The 20,746-nt window shown below is 42.8% G+C and overlaps 1 long non-coding RNA gene across 1 annotated transcript; it reads right to left on the bottom strand.

The window, feature by feature from the left end:
* Positions 1–784: 784 nt before the first annotated feature.
* Positions 785–9,169, bottom strand: LOC130209280 (uncharacterized). The gene is made up of 3 exons (XR_008834585.1): positions 9,063–9,169; positions 2,870–2,969; positions 785–964 (listed from the first exon to the last, which is right to left on the bottom strand). It is a non-coding gene; the product is annotated as an uncharacterized LOC130209280 (long non-coding RNA).
* Positions 9,170–20,746: the final 11,577 nt, after the last annotated feature.

The following is a 20,746-nucleotide window of genomic DNA, read 5'->3' as shown; positions in this document are numbered from 1 at the left end:
ATGCCCCCCGCCATGCCCCCCACATGCATATATAGAGAACTGCACACTAATAAGGGCCGAAGCTTTTTTTCACGGCTATATTTGGTATTTCTCATTAGGGATGGATATCCTTTTTTATACTGGTGCTAAAATGATGCTTTACAAAAAATACCTTTGCCTAAATGGTGCCTGAACCGCTATTTAACAAAATGTTTAAACACACAATGAAGATTGAGTATTTACATTAAATAAAAAATTGTTTTGCCATGGCACAATTCTTTCTTCAACCTGAACAATATAATAACTCAGGGCTCTCAAGTCTCACGCATTGAGCGTGAGACTCACGCATTTCGGTCTTATCTCACGCACTCCCGCCACACATCCAATTCCTCACGCTGAAAAAACCTCTCAGCTATTTAATGCTTGAATGCAGGGGTGCTCAATACGCCGATCGATTGTTCCGCTGCAGAGCTCCGACGCCGGTCTGCGCGCATTGGGATGGAGCAAAAAAATAGTCACTAGCACCCCCCCCCGTCCCCGTCAACAACTCTTTTCGGCTCGATGCCGGCGCGCGCAACAGTCAGCTGTATCGGGTGCTGATGGAAATCTCACGCTTGCCTGTCTTCAAAACTTGAGAGCCCTGATAACTGTTTAAAAGTATACTATAAATATAAATAATACAAAACACTTAAGCTTCAAACTTTTTAACTTCAAACTATTAACAATAACAACAGTTTACAGTATACTTAAAAAGATATAAAGAAATACAAAACAAACATACACTCTGTATACAGCTTCAAACTTCAGCTATTCTTTTTCAGAAATATGAGCATATTTGCCTTCTTTTGCTAAATACGACACCTCTCCTGACTAATTACATGTCCTGCACAGGAGAAAACCTCTCGAACTCTCAGATGGTGTCGATGAGTCCTACACACACAGGTCTGAAAGTTCTTCATCCACCACCAGGCTGCAGGGTCTTGTCCTGATGGGATTAAATACAGACTTTTGTAGATTTCAATCTCTTTCTGGACCTGTCAGCGATGGAGAGGGCACTGCGGTTCGGTCCTCTTCCTCGAACAGCTTCTATAAAGCTGACTTATTGGCACGCTTGGCACGAAAAATACATAAAAGTAGTGTTTAGACCAGACATGGGCAAACTACGGCCCGCGGGCCACATCCGGCCCGTTAGGCTTTTTAATCCGGCCCGCCGAACTTGTCCAAATCGCAATTTTGTTTACTTCCGGTGTGCGTTGGCGCGGAAAGAACTCGCCACACGAAACCCTTCACCGTGATTTGTCAATCCGTTTGTCTGTCAACATTTTTCGAAAAAAACAACCAATGAGCACTCAGTAAATCACAAAGGACCCGCCCACCACACTGGTGAAGAGCCGCAGTGATTTTGGCGAGCAGCGCGGAGCCTGGAGGGGCTGCAGAGCCACGAGGAGGAACACGCAGCCAGAAGAGAGCCACTTGGACCGGGTAAGAGTTTTTACTACACGTTACGTGTCACGGTGTCCGTCACGGTGTCCGTCACGTGCGCGCGGTGCTGACTAGTATTGTATTTTACAGAGAGGATTCACCAGCGCCTGCAGCTCAACCTGCAGCTCCACCTGCCCGGCCAGCAGAGAGGTCTCGTGACACGATGACATGATGTTATTATAGTGAAGCCATATTGTAAATAGTCTGTGTCAATAGTTGTGTTCTGTTTTCTATTTCTCAACATGTATATAATGTAGATTTATTTTTTATGTACAATACATATTTATATATATAAAAAAAATTTAATGGTCATGTCTTATTTGCACACACACCATGAAACTTTATCTGCAATATGAAGTAATTTCTCAGTCCCATCTTTATCATTTTGGTGAATGTGTGACAGACCACATCATTTTTACTCAAAACGGTCAAACAAAATTTGGTTTTCTTTATTTAATTCAATTCAGTTTATTTGTGGAGCCCAATTTCACAAATTACAAATTGGTCTTGGAGTGCTTTACAATCTGTACATATAGACATCCCTGACCTTTGACCTCACATCGGATCAGGAAAAACTCCAAAATAACCCTTCAGGGGGAAAAAGGGAAGAACCCTCAAGGAGAGAACAGAGGAGGATCCCTCTCCATGATGGACAGGTGCAAGTACATGTATCTAGCATTGTATTCAGATATTTCACTGCTTTTGTGAACCTATGACCTTTGGTAAACCAATTTCAAACACCAAAACAGTTTGTCTACATGAGTAAAGGTGTGTTTTCAGAAGAGATATGAAGAATTTTTAAAAATCGAACTTCAATTGTCAGCTTTAGGGTAATATTTTCTCGAGTAAAGCGCTGTCAGTCTGTTTGTGACGGGTTCATACACATGCTGACCAGATGACGCCGCACATCGCCCTCAATTTAAAGACCCCTTTCTAGTTTCTGCTGCAGGCAGGATATTTAATACAGTCTATCTCTCAGGACAATCTGTCCATTATTTTGCGGGGTTTAAAACAATTAGAAATTATTGAGTTTGAGTATTTCGTTGGGTAATACTTTGTTTTGAATGTTGAAAGTGATTCCATTGATCTCTTTCCAGTAAATGTTGATTACTTTAACTTTGCACCTTAAATTGAAATGTATAAAAAACAGACGCAATCTCCAGGTTTAATAAATTACATTGCGTGTCCAAATGCTCCTGGCCCGGCCCCTCTGTCACATTTTAGAACCGAATGTGGCCCGCGAGTCAAAAAGTTTGCCCACCCCTGGTTTAGACAAACATGCTACAAAAGAAATGCATTCATTTGAATTAATAAAATAATTTGGAGGATATTTAGTAGTCTGTTTGACAAATTGTATTAATGGAACAGATCTAATACAAATATTTGTTTTACATCACTCTTTTTTTACCTGAGCCATGGAGATTCCACAGTGGAAAATGAATGCAGTCCCGCGACCACAAATGTGTCACATTTTTTTAAATGAACATTCTTTGCCAAGGTGAATGGAGCTGGAGAGACACAAATATAAACATAAATAATGTTAAATATGTTTACACGCAACAGAAGCATCACATGCCTTCACTAGCTTCATTAACATTATACTGGCTTGCAGGTAGCCTACCATTTGCTAGGAGCTAGCTATCTACGGTAGGCTAGCTCACTAGCTTCAACATGGTTACAATGCCTAATTCATCATTTGTTATTATTAGGCCTGTTTTTATCAATGCTAGACTTTCAATAAACGTTACGGTAGGCTACTAACCCGAGTCATCATCGGTCTCCACTTTTTCAGGGGGACCAGTCTCCCCATCGCCAGGGAGCTCCCAGACTGACCGCTGATGTGCTTGGCATGTGCTCACGCAGGCAGTCGAACGCGGTGCATGCCTCTGCTTTCAAGTGGATGTTATGCGTTGCTAGATGTTTTATTAAATTTGATGTGTTCCCCTCTTTACATGCATTTATTTTGTTTAATTTTGCGAAATACAACCACACTTTTGACCGTGAACCATATTGGCACTGGTCTTCGCTACCCAACCCTATTCCTCATTGGTGGAAATAACCAGTTGGCATCAGACGTGTTGCTAATCTCAACAGGTCTTAAAGCCTTTCGTTAAAATATGTCAACATAATTTGTTGTGGTTTTCAGCTGTGTGTAGGCAGGAAGATAAAATAAGAAATCAATAGTTTACGTTTCCTATGAAGTACAGCTGTAAATGCTGTAAAGACTTTATGGCCTTGTAAAATACTTGTTCTCTTGTTTTTCTTTAACTGGATTAAGTTTGAGCGACGCTATGAGGCATTATTGCCACACTCAGCCACACATGCTCCTTTCCCACATTCTCAAAGCAGCAGGCAGAGGATGAGATAAATCACCCCGCCTAGAGGCCCACTGGTTGGGATCATCTCTGTGCAGCCCTGCCCTCTCCTTCACATGGATGAAGGTGTGAGCGCTGAGCACAAGTATCAGCCTCAGGCTGTGGGACAAGAGAGGATTTCTTTGCGCTGCTGGTGCCCCGGTCAAGTGGAAAGCAGCCTTATCTCCTAATCCTGTTAAATAAATGGCCTGCATTTATGTTGTCAGTAGGCTGGAATAAACAGAACAGAGTAGGAAGATCCGTAAACAATAGCCTGTCAGATAAATGTGCTCTTTGCCTTTCTCTGTTGATTGTGGTGGAGGTGGTGAAATGATAGCCCGAGAACTGTATGACCCTCCACCAGTGTGTTTGTTCTCCTTGTGAGCCACTTATGGCTAAAGGCAATATGTTCACACCATGAAAAGGACTTTATCTCCTTAGGCTTGAGCGTAGATTTTCTTGCTAACCTCATAAGTGCAGCAAGAGAAAAAGCCAAGTTGAAGAGATAATAGCAGAAAGGGCAAATTGATCAAAGGCTGCATCAGAAAGATTGAGAGTGAAAGAAAAACAACGCTTGAGTAAACGGGAGCCACAGCGAAGAGTAGCAGTAATGTGTGTGAGTGTGTAAAGCTCATACAGTATAACGGTAAGCTCATGTAAATGTGTGTGAATTGAATTGAATTGTGTGTGTGATCTCATGTTTGTGCATGGCTGCAAGCAAAGTGGGTTGGCCTGGCGGTGATCCTACGTTTGTTTAGCTGTGAATTCTTCCTCCTGATCCAGTGACTCACAGCCTGTGGCTTCGGCAGAGTTTGTGTGCCCAGAAAACACTAATCTGGAGCACACAGACCCAAGACCACAGCATCAGTATTACTTCATCGCTTTCATGGAGGCTCAATAACAAAGAATACAAATAGTGAAAGCTTCATATGGGAAGGCTTGAAACTGCTTTGAAATGTTTAAAAAAAAAAAAATTTAAAACGGAAAATGTTGTTTGGTCATTTAAAATGGTTATGTCAAAAGTAATCAACTTCAGCTGACTTTTACAATCATATATGACATGACGCCGCACCTTTTTTTACACTCCCTCCTGGAATCCAACCTCCACCTGTCTTTATCTGGACTGAGGATGCTGTGCTGGCTAAATATGCGTTATGTTTGACTTCATGCGATGGCTTTTATTATAGAAAGTTATTTGTCTCCTCAACTGCATTTTATTTTTAGAGCAAAAGCAAAATAGCTGCGTAAACATTTGTAGCAATAAACAAACACACAGTAAATAATCATTTGTCAGAGATTTTACTCACTGCCCAAACAGACCTTTTACTTTCAGATGATTCAGAAATGATGGGAAACATCACCCTTTGTTATTGTTTTACAACAGTACCTAATGTATTACTGAGCTGATCCCTGTAGATTAAAGGGAAATCCAAGTTTCCTATGACCTGGGTGAAGTCTTAGCAGTAGGTCTGTAAACGGTAAGACTATAAGGCATACTGTCCCCTTTAAACATTGACCTTACTGTCATAGTTGAGTAAGCACAACTTTACTTCACTTGGATTTCATCTCTGTACAAAGTGGTTTAAATTACCAAATTGTGGCCTTGTTTACGACTTATCTGGTCATCTGACTGTTGGGGTTTCCAATCCCAGCACTAAAATCCCCAATTTATTGTCATTGGCTGTGTCTACTACCGGACACTTGAGCACTTCGAGCACTGACTTTCAGTGCTTAGGGCGCCACACTGACAAAACCAGCAGAATTCAGTGCACTGAAAGTACCCGGATGGCGCACTGCAGACGGGCAGAAAATGCAGTGTGAAACGATGGACACTACTCGCCCTAAACGGACGCCATCTTGGCTACGTGGCGGAAGAGGAGGAGCCCTTTCGCCAGCTTTTCATTTTATTTCTAAAACAATGGCGGACGAGATGGCTACGGTAGCACAAGCGGTAGACCACGGAGGCTCCTGCCGCGATTGTGGAGGTATCGCAGTTTCCACATGGGGTGGAGAAAGGGGTAAACAAGGGACACAAAGAGGGCAAGAAGTGCATTCATTTTGTCAGTTTAAGTTTCGCGGGTATCGCAAGCAGATTTGCGTCCGTCACTTCTGCCAAGTGGTTAACGTAAGTGTTCCATTTGAGACAGCACTTATCAGCGACGCAGTGCACTACAGATGTCTATATTGCAGTGTACTTCGTAAAGTGTCCGGTAGTAGACACAGCAATTGTTTTTGTTTTATATAGTACATACCTGATGCTACTCTGTTGCCTTTAATGTCTTTTTATATTCATCTTGTTATTACATGTATGTACGATCAGAGCGTACGTGTAACCGGAGTCAAACACACATACATCGCCAATAAAGCTGATTATGATTCTGATTTGAAGCTTTTGAGATAATGCCATGTTCCCAGATCTTGGTAATTACTTTGGTAAGTTCAATGTTATCATTACCAATAGAAATGTGGAACAAAAATAGCAAAAATAAGACTTGAATGACAATTTAGTGAGATTTTCCATTTAATTGATTGCCTCTATTTCCCCTTTCAGGGCGTCAGTTACACCTCTCTCATAAATTTGAGAAAGGACACTTCAGCAATTGTTATACTTCTCTGTCTGGCAGCTCTCAAGTGAGCCTTCTGACTTTGACAACCGACCAATACAATCAACAGGTACTCAGTTCTGAGGACAAAACGCAGAGTTACTTCAATAGAAGTTCGATACTTTTTTGACAAGTGCGTCTTGCCTTTCGGAGGTCAAAAGTCATGCCAGTAGTTCCCTAAACCTTAACTCTCACAGCGATAGAGCAAAGCCAGTTTGAGGAGCACTTTTAAAGACGCTCACGCTGTCGAGGGTGTGCAACCAAAGCTGTTTTCCTTCCTCTGAGTTGTACTGACTGCTAATTTATGTCCATAGTCACATTACTATGTGAATATCAGATAATAGAAATGTATCATTATTTGGGAATTGTGTGGCAGTCATATTGAGAGAGACAAGGACTGCGAGAAAGCAAGAAAAAGGGAATGTAGATTGGTCGTGTGAGAAACAGACTTTGTAAGGCCAAAGGAGCATTACAGGGGTGTGAGGAGCAGTACTGGCAGGACACTCCGTTATTGTGTGAGTGTGTGTGTGTGTGTGTGTGTGTGTATAAGGGGGTAGGGGGGGGCAGATGGACTGCACTGAGGTTACTTGGAGAGAAGAAAGGAGTCGTGTTGCTTGGGAAATGGACTTACCTAAAAAAAACTGTTTAGTACGCTACATTCTTCTAGAAAAATCCTTCTGCACAAGCCGTTGTTTTACTGCTTTGTAAGCTGTCAGACTGCATCTGTGCTGAAGTTTGGGTCAGACTGAGTAAGACAAGAAATCAGAGTTGAAAAAGAGAGATTTGAATGATTATGTGAAAACTCTTTTCTCGATGTATGTTAAAGTAAAAACTTACGTAAATCCTTTCATACGCATTGCATGAATGCTTTGACCACATACACACTCATAAGGATTGTAATACAAGTGGCCAGCTGGGTGGAAATCAATCAGGTAAACTAGGTCAGGGGAGGAGAGGAAAGAAAGATGCGGGAGGTCTCAGAGGAGCCGGCCTTTGTTCCACATAGGAGGTGGATTCAGAGAGATGCATCAACAAAATGCCTTTGGCGTTTTCCTAAGGGGCAGAAAACTCATCCGGTACCCAGTACACGTCTGCATATGATGAACACATCATTTCTTTCATTTTTGTTGTCGGTGTCCGTGGTGCAAGACGTGGGTTACACAACATCTCATCTAGGCTCAGTTGATCTCCCCCTGTCTCCGAGGCGATGCCAGTACCGCTGAGGCTTTACTGCCCTGACCTCTCCTTTTCCATGGAAACTCCAATAAGAAACCACCGCACTAAGCCCCATCCAGATAGACGGATGGCCATGTTATATCCTCTGTAACCTAATAAAAGCACCACGTCCCGCTCAGCAGCTCCGAACAGACGCAGCATTGGATAAAATCTATTCAGAGCCAATTTCTGCGTATCATTCCTAATAACTGGTGTTATTGCCTCCACAGTGTTTGCCCAAGTACACAGAGACGTAATGAAGCGCAGAATCAAATCAATGAGATCCACATCCCTACATTCATGAAATAGAAAATATGCTCTATAAGTTAACATGCTTATTAATGCTGTTCTTTCAATTTTGCACTGCCATGTTCTCAGGATTTACCAATATTTATTTTTAGGTGTTGAATTTCAAATCATAAGTTATATAATAATTTGATTGTGCATTGACACAAATTATTTTGCATCCTCAATCTTTGTGTGTGTGTGTGTGTGTGTGTGTGTGTGTGTGTGTGTGTGTGTGTGTGTGTGTGTGTGTGTGTGTGTGTGTGTGTGTGTGTGTGTGTGTGTGTGTGTGTGTATGTGTGTGTGACAATCTGCTTCTCCGCATGAGCTGCAGGACAGTTCCATAAAGTTTAATTATATGTTACATTCCCAGTGGAGAGGTTGCGATTAAACTAAATTAAATTGTGTTGGGGTGCATACAATGTTTATGTGCTGCGGAGGATATAAACACGCTCACACATCAGAGTGCACACACACAAAGGAAGCTTTCCGTGAGCATGGCCTCGGTGAAAATGATTCACATAAAGTGAAAAACGGTTCTGCTCGCGTCATATGGTCATTACAGTATCTGTATGTCCGCTGTCAAACTTTTGCTGAACATGACCTGTGTGTGTCTGTGTGTCTGTGTGTGTGTGTGTGAGAGAATGTGTGTTGAAAGTTAGATCAGGCTGTCACACAAAGTGATATCTCAAAACATGTCATGTTTATGACCACCTGGCGAATGTAAATCCCATATTCCTTTTTCATCTCTGTTTTGGTCTCAAACAACTCCTGAGAAAAGTGTTCCAGCTGGTGTCTAACCTTTTCGGCTGACGGTAGGATGACCAGTGCACTTTGGCTGAAAACAGCTTGTTGCAGTTCGAGACGACTGCGATGAGAGCGATGAGAGTAATCCAGCAAAAGTTGCGGGGTGAAGAAAAGCAAAACAGTGAGAGCAAAGAAACTCTCTTCAGTGACTATGGAGTCACTTGATTATTCACTGTGAGCAGCTGCTTTTACTTTAGCCAGCTTAGATAGGAAAGTGACCCACGGCGAGCGTTGTCGACGGGGGGGGGGGGGGGATTGCTAGTGCTATTGCTAGTGCTAGTGTGGTGCTAGTGCTAGTGCTAGTGTGGTGCTAGTGCGGTGCTAGTGAGTTTTTCACCTGTGTGCGCGATCCGCGCGTATCACGGCAGAGCGATGCGCGTTATGGGAGCGGCGGCGCTGGGTTTAGCCCAGAGGAGTGAAGCAGCGAAATGTGTAGACATAGAAACACTCTCAGACAGAAGCTTGCTGTTACGTGCGCCTGCTGCCAGTCTGACTCCGCTGTTTTGGGTGAATGACGTCACGTGGAGGTGTTAACCACTTGTGTGCCAAATCTTTTTATTTTTATTTTTTTTAATTAACATTCGGGGCTAATTAAAAAACATTAGCTTTAGCCCCGGATGTTTTTTAGCCTAGGGACGCCACTGGTGTTCGTCCGTATTCCTGCCCTGGAAATAAAGCTCTGTTTTCCAAGAAACTCCGGCTGCGTTTGGGTCCTCCACACCGCACCATAACAGTTTTGGTCTTTTTTAGCTTTTCTTTCATAAGTGCTGGTATTAAAAATATGGCTCAGTGAGTGTCCAACTATTTTGACATGGTATCCAAACACGCCATGAGCCAGGCACGTGCACAGATAGACCTCCTAGTGGTGCTCAAGCACCAGCCCTTTTGCCCTGGATGAGAAAAGTGCCCTTTTTGCTGGAGCCCACTTTTTTTCTTCATTAATAAGTATTAAAGAATAAAAAATAGTCTCTGTCATCAAGTCCTCCCAAATGTGTTTGGATATCTGTCGGGGCATTTATTGGAGTTCTTGTGAGAATTTCGCCCCGACATGCTCCGCGGCGCTCACGAGCCCCAGCCATGCTCCTCCACTTCCTCCTCCGCGCAGTGCTCCTCGCGCCACCAAACGGCTGCACCTCCTTCTCCTCTGACCCGCAGCATCAGACACACAGGTCATGAGTCATGACGGTGTTTGTCCCCTGACATTGTTTGGTGATAAATTAACCACAACTGAAAATATTACGTCACAACTGGTCCGACGTTTCCTAAAAAAATAAACAAACACAAATTCCCGAAATCCGTGATTTCAAAGCCTAGTCCAGCTGTTTACTGACGTCATGTTTGAGAGAGAGAGAGAGAGATAGAGATAGAAATAGAGATCAATAGATAGAGAGAGAGAGAGAGAGATCTGTTTTATAAATGCCATTTAGACAATTTCGATAGTAGGCTATGTTGAATTTATTAATTCATTTTATAAATGTCACAATAATTCACAGCTAGAACAGAGCAGCTAAACTATGCTAACAATAGCTCTCGGTGTCGTGCTATCCATGTGCCACATTGTTTTATGTGGTATGTTTCTCTTTGTTTTGTCTGTTCCAGTTTTACAAAGATCAATCTTGTATGAGTAATTGCAGAGGGTGAAAAGAGTAAACGCAAGAAAAAACAACACTTGTAATAGCTTCTTACTAACCAAGAGTGATGTCATGCTGGGAAATATCAGATTGAGGCCTTATAACGTTTTTACAGAAGTTTGATATTTCCCGGCATGACCGAACGGTCGAGGTTAGTACGTTGTTTATGTGGCATTTTTGACTCCTATTATTTTGTAAATGAAAATAAATTGTATTTGTTAATAGAAAACATGTCATTTTGTTCAACTCTCATGTCTTCTCAGGACACAATGTGTTTCAAGTGCTGCTAGCAACCAACTCCGTAACTTGGAAAAATCATTTTGGCGATGGGTGCCCTTTTTTTTGGTTTGAGCACCTGCCCCCCAAAATGTCTGTGCACGTGCCTGCCATGAGCTTAATAAGGATTAGGGCAGTGATGTTTTATTATAGCAATAATAGTATGACACATTTTACATTTAGTTATGTTAATCCAAAGATAAGTATGTATAATACAGATAAAAATGTGGATGTCTGTTGGGTTGTTGTCCTCTTGTTTTTTTTATTTCCGGCTGGCTGCTTTTTGTATTTCAGAGCTTCAGTATGTTTGCATCCTTAGAATAGCACAATAGAACAATGTGCTATTTGTGTTTTTTGTAAGTGGTCTTTGTTTAAAAGAACACATGTGTTTTTGAGTCAGTAGAATTATGGAGGTCAGAATTGGTCCTGATGCGTTCCATGTGGGGAGTGTCCAGTTGTGGAAGTTTGAGCCCAGCTGATTATAAATATCAACTGGTGGAAGAAAGAGGTCGTTCCCCTTTTGTGACTACTGCATGAAGTGGCTCCTAAAGAGCGGCAAAATACAGGTTTCTGTTTAAATGCGACATTGACGTACATGCACACAGTCGATTTCAGGACCTTTTCATCACTGAAAGGTCACTATCAAAACTAAAAAACCTGCACAATGTGAAAATGGCTACATCTGTGACACTCAGTCCTCAACCTCTTCGGGTCAGTGGCGGCTGGTGAAATTTTTTTTGGGGGGGGGCGCAGTTTAAATAGCACTCAACAATGAGAAGAAAAGAGGTTTTGAGTAGAATATAGTAGAACACAAAGCTTTATTTCAAGAACACAGCGTGCTCAACACTGTCCAATAACAACTATCAACACACTGTAACTTTGGGCATGAGAGGTTCAGAGCAGCTTTAAGGAACATTGGGTTGGGTTTCAGAGGTTTGCAAAATAATAGAGTTTCACCCTCACATGAAAGAGCTTCAGAGCAGAATAGAGTCAGAAAGAGATCACATGTTACATTGGATGACGGAGTTGACCCACTCCTGTAAAGAAAAGTAGCCTCCTCTCTTTAAAGTTGGCAAACTTCTCAATAACTCTCTGGTTAAAGTCAATCATGTCTGTAACCAGCCTGTTTCATTATTCTTGAGGGAATGTGTCTGTTTTTCAGAACTTCTTCGTTGTGTTTCGATGCCAGTTCGGTCTTCTTCTGCTGCTATGCAAACGGGGTTAGCTTCATGCTGTTAGCGAGTTAGCTCCATGCTCTTAGCTAGATAACTGCGGCAAGATTCGTGCTTTACACTTGTCTGAAGCTCTGTAGATCCCTCACCCCGTTGTAGTCCAGAGAGTTTCAGTCCCAGGACTTTGGAATAACAGACAGGGGAAACAAAAAAACGAATTACTCATGGAGCATCCAGCTAACCAGCTCCGGTTAGCATATAGGCTTGAGGAGAAGCTCCGGGTGTACGTCCTCCCGCGGTCAGCGCTTTGCTGCAGAATTTTTAAATCCGGATGTTCGGGTCCCAACTCTTTCAGCCTCTTCTTGTCAATATCTGACCGTCGATTGAAAGGTGTTTGGTGTAGAGATACCACAGAGTTTTCAGTCGCCGACGCCATACTAACATAAAGCTTCTGCTAGCTATGTTGCTAGCGTATCTCCGTGGAGCTCTGGGCAGCAGGGTTGCCAGGTCTGTGTCACACAACCAGCCCAAAAACCAGCCCAATATCAGAACTCAAAATATGCCCGTGCCAAACCATATACACTGCTTTTAAAGTCCAACAGCATTGCTATCATTGCCAAATGTATTGTAATATCTACAAAGTAACAACATATGTTTAGTATGCCACCAGCATTAAAAGCAGTTTTCCCTAAACAGTTATTTCTAGGGCTGTCAATCGATTAAAAAAAATTAACTAATTAATCGCACATTTTGAAATTGCGATTAAAAGGGGTTTTTTCTTCGAAAGACTAAATCTTCTAAATGAACGAGTAATCCCTCCAGACAGCGTGTATTTTAGACACTTGTTTAATTGTATTCTTTTTTAAAGACAAAACTTCACACAGAGCTGTGTTTTCAAAGAGGCTCCTACCTATAAAGTGTCAGTGAGGTATTTAATATTGTGGATGATAAATTGTTTCTTCAGTGAAACATTCAGATTAGTAAGAAAAGGTGTATTAGAGATTGGTCCTGTCATCTTTAACACTGAACAGCAGCAGAACCAGTGGCCTTGGTAAACTGACAAATATGTCACGTTAACCCTCTGGAGTCTGGGCTCATTTTCTCGATTTTACAAAAACATGTAAATTCACCTTTTAAAGTCTTTTGCATGTGACACATCCCAGTGTTTCCCCCACCATTCTATCAGGGTGAGGCCCCGCCCCCCTGTCATGTTCTCTATCACGCCAGATTACAGCAGAAGTAATGTACGGTTCTTTCCTTAAAGACGTCTTTGTTCTTTTATTAAACTAAACGTCTGTTGTTGGTCGTCTCTACAGCAGCATGTCATTCTGTCTCCACGTGTCGGTCACTCTTCTCGGCTCTCCGTCTCGCGCGCCGCAGAGCTCCATGCCGGCGTGTGCGCGCGCATCGGGGCGGAGAAAGAAAGAAAAAGTCCCCTGCACCTTCCGCCCCGCGTCACCGACACGTCGCCCTCTGCTTCTCTGTGAATATCGAGGAGCAGACGGGAGGAAGGAGGCGGACTGCCGCGGCTTGACACTCACAGGAGTGCAACAACTCCAACGCACACCGGAAGTCAACAAAGTTGCGTTAATTGCGTTAAAATATTTTAGTGCGTTAACGCGGCCAAATTAATCGCATAGATTAACGCGTTAACGCTGACAGCCCTAGTTATTTCACCTAGGTCCTAAAAGTAGCCCGATTGCGCAGGAAAACCGCGGACCTGGCAACACTGCTCTATTGGCTGAGGGAACATACGGGTCCAATCGCGTGCGCACAGTTTTGCGACCCAAGATTCCCGTTTCATCCGCCAATGTGAAGCCGTCCTTGGCGAAACGACTGAAATGTTGTATCGATGCCGTACACACACGTTAGATCGCCTCGGAAAAGGGGAGGGGCTTCTCTCCGTGATAATGGCGATATATTATATTTTTTCACATTAACTTAAGTGGTTGTTGACAGGCTGACGGTCTCCCACACACATTTAGCGCGTCAACACGGTATATTTACTATTTAAATGATTTGGCATATAATGTTTTTTGACAGGATTTTTTTTTTTCTTCTTCTTTTTTTTTCATCTCAACATTTTAAGAGGGGCGGCGCCCTAGCGCCCCCTATGGACGAACCGCCACTGCTTCAGGTGTGTGTGTGTGTGTGTGTATGTGTGTTTGAAGTTATAGAAAACACAATAAGAAAGTACATCAATTGAAGATCAAATAACATAACAACCATCAACATGTGTATTTAATGCTGTAAATAAAATAAAATGAATAAAGGCAGGGGCAATGTCTGCAAAAACAGACACAGTCAGGGAGCTCCAGAAAAGGTCAGCAGGGTTTTTGTTTCGTTCTGTATTTTTTTATGGGAAATATAATTTAGTCATGTATTTATTGTTTTCATTCATGATTTTCTTATTGTTGTTGTTGCTTATTTAGTTATAATTTTTTTTTAATGATTGAATGATTGGTCCAGCTTCCGGTTGCCCCAGATCCTTTAAGGAGGGGGCTGGCCCACTGTGGGTTTGATCCCTTCGGAAAAAAAGGTGCTATGCTCTGACCTCAGGGTTCCATGCTCTGGTCTTTGGGTTTTCTGATCTCAAGGTTCTATGCTCTGACCTCAGGGTTCTCTGGTCTAAGGATGACCTCAGGTTTCTATGTTCTGATCTCAAAATGATGTGCTCTGACCTGGGGGTGTTGTGCTATAACCTTAGGGTGCTGTGCTTGTATCTCAGAGTTCCATGCTCTATACACCCAGACCTTCCGGGGAGTTCTGTGTTCACTGTCTGTTTCTGTTTCTGTTGTGTTGTCTGTCACTCACCTTGTCTCTCGTTTCAAACGCCTCCCTCTTTGTGTGCAGCGCTCCTGTGTGATTGTAAACCCCGCCCTCATTGTTTCCACCTGTGCTTCGTTACCCTGTGTATTTAGTCTATGTCGACCCCTTGTTCTGTGTCAGTTTGTTTAAAAAATGTTTGCAGAGTAAAGACCTAACACTCCGATCTCAAGGTGCTATGCTCTAAGGTCAGGTGCAATGCTCTCATCTTGGGGTTCTATACTATTACATAAGGGTTCTATGCTCTGATCTCAAGGTTCTATGCTCAGATCTCAAGGTTCTATACACTGATGTTTTGGTTCCATTCTCAAACTTCAGGGTTCTCTGATCTCAGGATTCTTTGATCTCTGGTTTATAATCTCTGACATCAGGGTTCTATGCCGGACCTCATGATTATGTGATCTGACCTCAGAGTTCCATGATTTGATCTCAGGTTTGTATCCTCTGATCTCAAGGTTATATGCTCCAAACTCAAGGTTATATGCTCTCATCTCAGGGTTCGATACTCTGAACTCAGGGTTCTATGTTCTGATCTCAAAAGGCTGTGCTCTTATTTGAGGTTCTCTGCTCTAACCTCAGGGTGCTATAAAGAGTTCTATGCTCTGAAATCAGGGTTATCTGATCTCTGGGTTCTATGTTATGATCTCTGGGTTATTTGCTCTGACCTCAGTGTACTATGCTCTGATCTTAGAGTTCAATGTTCTGATCAAAAGGTTCTACGCTCTGACCTCAGGGTTCTATTCTATGACTTCAGGGTTCGATGCTTTAATCTCAAGGTTCTATGCTCTGATCTCTAGGTTTGAGCCTCTCATAGAACACTTTGGATAAAAGCGCCAGCTAAATGAAATGTACACTGCTAAGCCTGTTTTAATCAGTGCATATTTGTACACAATAAGTATGTTTTTATTCCTTCTGGTCCTCCAATCGTTACCTTTTGTCCTCACTGGTGCCCTAAACTGTCAGCCAGATACCTCCCATGCGCACCCTGACCTTTGGCTTCAGACCCGTGACCATCCTGAAACTGCTATCCAGGGCAAACATAATTTGCAGGGAAAGCCCACCGTTCATTATGGTGTTATACACAACATATGCATGAGCATGAGCTCTTCTGAGAGAAACTTAAAATGTGTATGATTCGAATATGATGGTTTTGCATACAAATATTGGAGATCTTTATTTGGTGAATTCTGATAAGGTGAATTTGTTGTAAAATTTAACATTTTTGAGACATGAGAAGATGTCCTTGGATTTTCTAAATCATCCATGCTCAGATTAGTTGTGTTCACTTTCACTGACAAGGAATCAAAAACTGCTTAATGTGTAATGTCTTATTTTCTTCTGGGACCCTACACACAATGTACTTGGCTTGACAATCATATTGTATAACTTCCATTGAGCCGCATTAGGTGATATCTTCACACTTTCTGCCATCTATATATTGATTAGCACTGGATGACATCCTGTATGTTAATATCAACTCTGCATTTGATTAATTATAGAGTCTACTAAACCAAGGATAACATTCACACCAGACTCATGTTAATACATTAGTGCTGCGTCAGTAAAAGCGCCTCTTATCTTTATGTCAATAACGCCGGCATCGCACCAATCTATTCTGATTTGAATGTTTCACATGTGACTGCACCAGCCTCGACCCTGAACCCACACTATGCAGGAGAGTTGAAGAAAGGTCCCTTTCAATCACGAGGCCCTCTTGTCCCTTGAACTCTAGACAACTGATAATGTACCTATACAGGCGTGTGAGTGTGTGTGTGGGCACGTGGCTTTGCTATCATACTTATCATTCTTCTGAAAGCTGGACATGCCTCTCAGGGATTATCCCACCTCGTGAACAGCATCGTGACTAAAAGTCCCTTTGTCCACTTTATTGACATTTCCACCTGCTCGTATACAAAGGGAAGTAAAAAGTTGGTGTTAATACAGTGTTGTACAGACAGTGAAGTCTCACAGACAATGTTTACACTATGTTGATTTTCGAGTATGAACAATAGCTCACATTATTTCATTATATTAACCTTTTTACTGATCCGGGGCCTGTTTCACGTCAGCTATTTACAAGTTCTGCTGTGGTGGCAGCCACATTGCTGTTGGTGGCAAAATGTAGGTACATTTGTGAATCGCATGCTCATGCATGGGTTGCAGGTTTTGTTGTTTGTTATGATCAGTGGTCCCCAAACTACGGCCCGCGGGCCGGATTCGGCCCGCCTCCACATTTGGACCGGCCCCCTGAACAATACCAGAGACGCGTTCCGATTTATAATTTTTTTCACCTGGCCCGCTGCCGTTGAGATTGCAGTGAGACGCGGAGAAAATGTGAAGTGGTGCTCCCCCCCCCCCCCCCCCGGCTGGCCCTCCGGCAGACAAGGGAAACGTTATGTGGCCCTCTCAGGAAAAAGTTTGGGGACCCCTGGTTATGATGACTGAAATGTGTACATTTTTATCAGAGAAGAAATTAGCTCACTTTGCGACTTTCTCCTTGCCTCTGCTTCCTGCATCTAGCCCCTGCTTCCAAATGGCCCTGCCTCCTTCTTTGTGCCTCCTGTCTCAAGGGCCTGGCCTCATTGGTCCGGCCTCTTTCGCGATGCCTCCTGCCTGGTTGGGCGGCCTCCTTCCTCCTGGGCCCTGCCTCCTGCCATGGCCCTGCTGATGCCCCATCCCCTTCCTCCCTGCCTCCTTCTGTTTCTGTTGTGGAGGTCTTGATAAAAACAATTTTTTAAATTGTGATGTTGGACTATACAAAATAAACTAAATTGAATTTACTTAAAATTCTGGCCATTGTCATCTTAGTTTTCAGCCATTGCCTTCTCGGTTTTTGGCCTTCACTATCTTGTTTTTCTTGGAACCAGAAGTAACACTAGAGTGTAAAGCTAAGTCAAACCAAACCATGTACATGATATTTGAAGAAGACTTAGAACTAGTGATTGAGACCATGACTCTTCTACACTGTTTACTGAGGTAATAAATCAAATGAGAAGTATCATCCTTTTTTAATAGACTTCCATACAATCTGACTTTTCTTGTTAAAGCAGAGAAGTCACCTCCTGATTGGCCAGTAGAGAGAAGGCAGGTTTAACCCTTGTTTAGGTCATTTTTGATCAATCAAAATTAATCCCCACCTCCCCCACCTTTTTTTTTTTTGATTCAATGTTTCACCCTCCTGTGTTACCTTTATTATTACTTACATATTTTAGCCTTTGGGTTCAATTTGACGCCAGCAATTAAATCCTCTGTTTTGTGAGAGGCTTTATATTTTTGTGTTGTTTGTACCCAAAAGAACACCGACATTAAACATTGAATGGGGTCAAATTAATCCTAAGGCGACACGAGGGTGTAATATTGATTCGGGTCAAAATGACCCTAAGGCAACACAAGGGTTAAGGCGCTTCACTTTTCAGAACCAGAGGTTTCCACCTGGTCTGCACTCAGGTACAGAGAGAGTGTTCACGTTACTGAACGTTAGGCTAAATTAACCCAGATTTCACAATCAGTGTGGAAGCAACCTTAGAGTTGGAGTAGAGGGGAAGACATGTTCTGTCTGCCAATGTGCCAGCTACTCTCTGATGTGTTTTTAAAGATTCTCTCATACTCACACACACATACACATACTTTCCCACCAATAATTACAGTACAACAATAGTACTCATTCGTGGGCAGGACCTTGAGCTTCCTGTGGTCTGGTTAAATTCAGTGGCCAGTATGCCACAGAGGTCAGGGAGCAGAATATCTCTGTGCTGACAGGGCAGTCTGGGAAAATCCACTTGTCCTTTGCTTCGGTTGCTTAAACAAGCCAAGTCCACAAACAAAGATTAAAATCACCCAGAAAAAGAAAGTCCTATATATACATCCAAATTTTCTTAGGAGAGTGGAAGTTTAATAAATAGTATTTAGTGATGTGATTTCTTGCGTACGGAGTGTAAATATACCAAGTAAAACATACTTGATTACTCTTTCAGTTGGGCTGCATTAGATATTGGTAATTGAAAACAATCCCGCCTCCATGCTCCAGATTGGTGGTGATTACTTATCCAAAAGAGCACCCGGGCCAATCAGATCAGTTAAGGGCATACAGGGAAATAGGCCACAAGTACCCACTGAGAGCTTAGATAACTATGGTGCATAAACAGTCAATTTCAAAGGTGGTGCGTGTGTGTGCGCGTGTGTGTGTGTGTGTGTGTGTGTGACTGACCACAAAAACACACACCTGAAGGTGGTCCTGCAGTAGACGGCAATGTATTGGCATTGTCGGTGAATAAGTAAAGGCACTATTGACCTGAGGGTTGAGCTCCATGGGGTTTCACAGTGCTCAATAAAAAGTGAAATGTATTGACAAAGTCAGTTAACCTTACCATGAGAGCATAACATTGTGGATAAATAACAGTGAAATCAGTGTTTGTAGCAGATTGCTGCATCAATTTATCAGTACTTTGTACATGTATATTGCATTATAATTACACAAATGGTTCACAATAATCATTGCACATATTTCTGCATGGACTCTGCTATTAGATGGACAAAGTGCCAGCATACATTCCCACTTGGTTGTCGTGTATGAAATCCATTGTTTATGTCACAGTCTGAAAAGTCTATACCACAGTCTTTGTTTCTCCTGCTGTTGCTTCCAACAGGAGTTCATGATGATCCACATACTTATTGAAGGTGCAGACACGCAAAATGAGTGTTGGTCTGATTAGAGGTATGCTTTGGACATTACCTGGATTACCTTCTGCAAAGTTCAACAGATCTTCAACTCTCCTCCGTTTACAGTCTGTTTCCTATAAATCTCTCCTACTAATCGTCTCTTACTTTTTCCCCTTCGTAGACAAAAAACAACATAATGAAGCAAGGCACATTGTTTATGATATTGATGAAGTGGTATTGGTTTTATTGTGGGGTTTGTCCAGGTACACTTTCAGCCAACTCTTGATGAAGTCCACTTGTATGATGTCTGCCATATTGAGATATGCATAGTGGTGTGCTTACCAAAGTGTGCTTTTTTCAACATTCATGCGGCGTGCATGCACGCACTACAATCCCCTGCATTGATCTCCATGTGGAGTTATGTGAATTGACTTTCAGTAGCCACCTGTGCCAGTTCATGGCTTTGGCTTGATGTGCTGTCATGGGGATTTGATGCCTTATCATGTAACCTCTCTGAGACACTGGGAACACCTGTCCTTGCACTCATAAAGCATGCTAATACATCAATTCACGTGGTGGCCTGCTGCCTGACCTTGCGAGGACAGCAGGAGTTATTGAAGAGACGGGCCATGGCGACCCTGCAGGACACAATATAGCATATGCTCACTCCGTATAGCTTTTAACACATGCTGCATAATCGAGTTGCAAATGTGAAAAAGCTGCATAATGTTCAGGTGGTGTGCCACCACGCAGCATAAACTGTAATTCACAGAAGTTGATGGTAAACACGTCAGTTGTTAGCTAACATGATAACTTGTTATTAGAAATATGAACCACATACAGTGCTGAAACGGCACATTGAGAACAGATTTTCTCCACTTGTCTCATCTGACTATGTAATTCTATTTCTCCACAATCTTTTTGCACAGACAGCGGACGTCTGAACACCCACCTCCCAGAGAAATACAGAAACACGTGCCTGCACACACACACACACACACACACATCTTGCCAAACCTTGCTATAATAACCTCCACAAACACAAGAGTTGGTGTGTGTGTCTGTTTGTCTGGGGAGAGGTATATTATTGTCTGTCGCTCCCCTGCTCCTTCCAAGTGCACTTTTCAAGGTGCAGGGCTTGGTATCTCCATGGAAACAGCAAAGCGACCAGGATCGGTAGCGAGGGAGGAGATAGTGGGTGGTGGGAATGGAGGAAGGGGAGAGGGTGGTGGTAGTGGGGAGGGGGCACATGCTGGGTACATAGACTTCGGAACACTGTGACATTTTCGGGTGTCGTGACGATGCGGACTGAAGGCACACAGGGTGTGGCTTCCTTCAGGTGTGTGCATCTGGAGTGATGTGTGCCGATGTCTTTGTGTGTGTGTGTGTGTTCTCAAACGGCTCTGTGGAGATCTATGGACTGAGAGCCCAGGTGTGATCTCAATGCTTGGTGAAAG

The sequence above is a fragment of the Pseudoliparis swirei genome, chromosome 19 (genome assembly GCF_029220125.1).
Source record: "Pseudoliparis swirei isolate HS2019 ecotype Mariana Trench chromosome 19, NWPU_hadal_v1, whole genome shotgun sequence".
NCBI classification, from domain to species: Eukaryota; Metazoa; Chordata; class Actinopteri; order Perciformes; family Liparidae; genus Pseudoliparis; species Pseudoliparis swirei.
The sequence above is the reverse complement of the archived record's forward strand: the minus strand, read 5'-3'. Positions and strand labels throughout refer to the sequence as shown.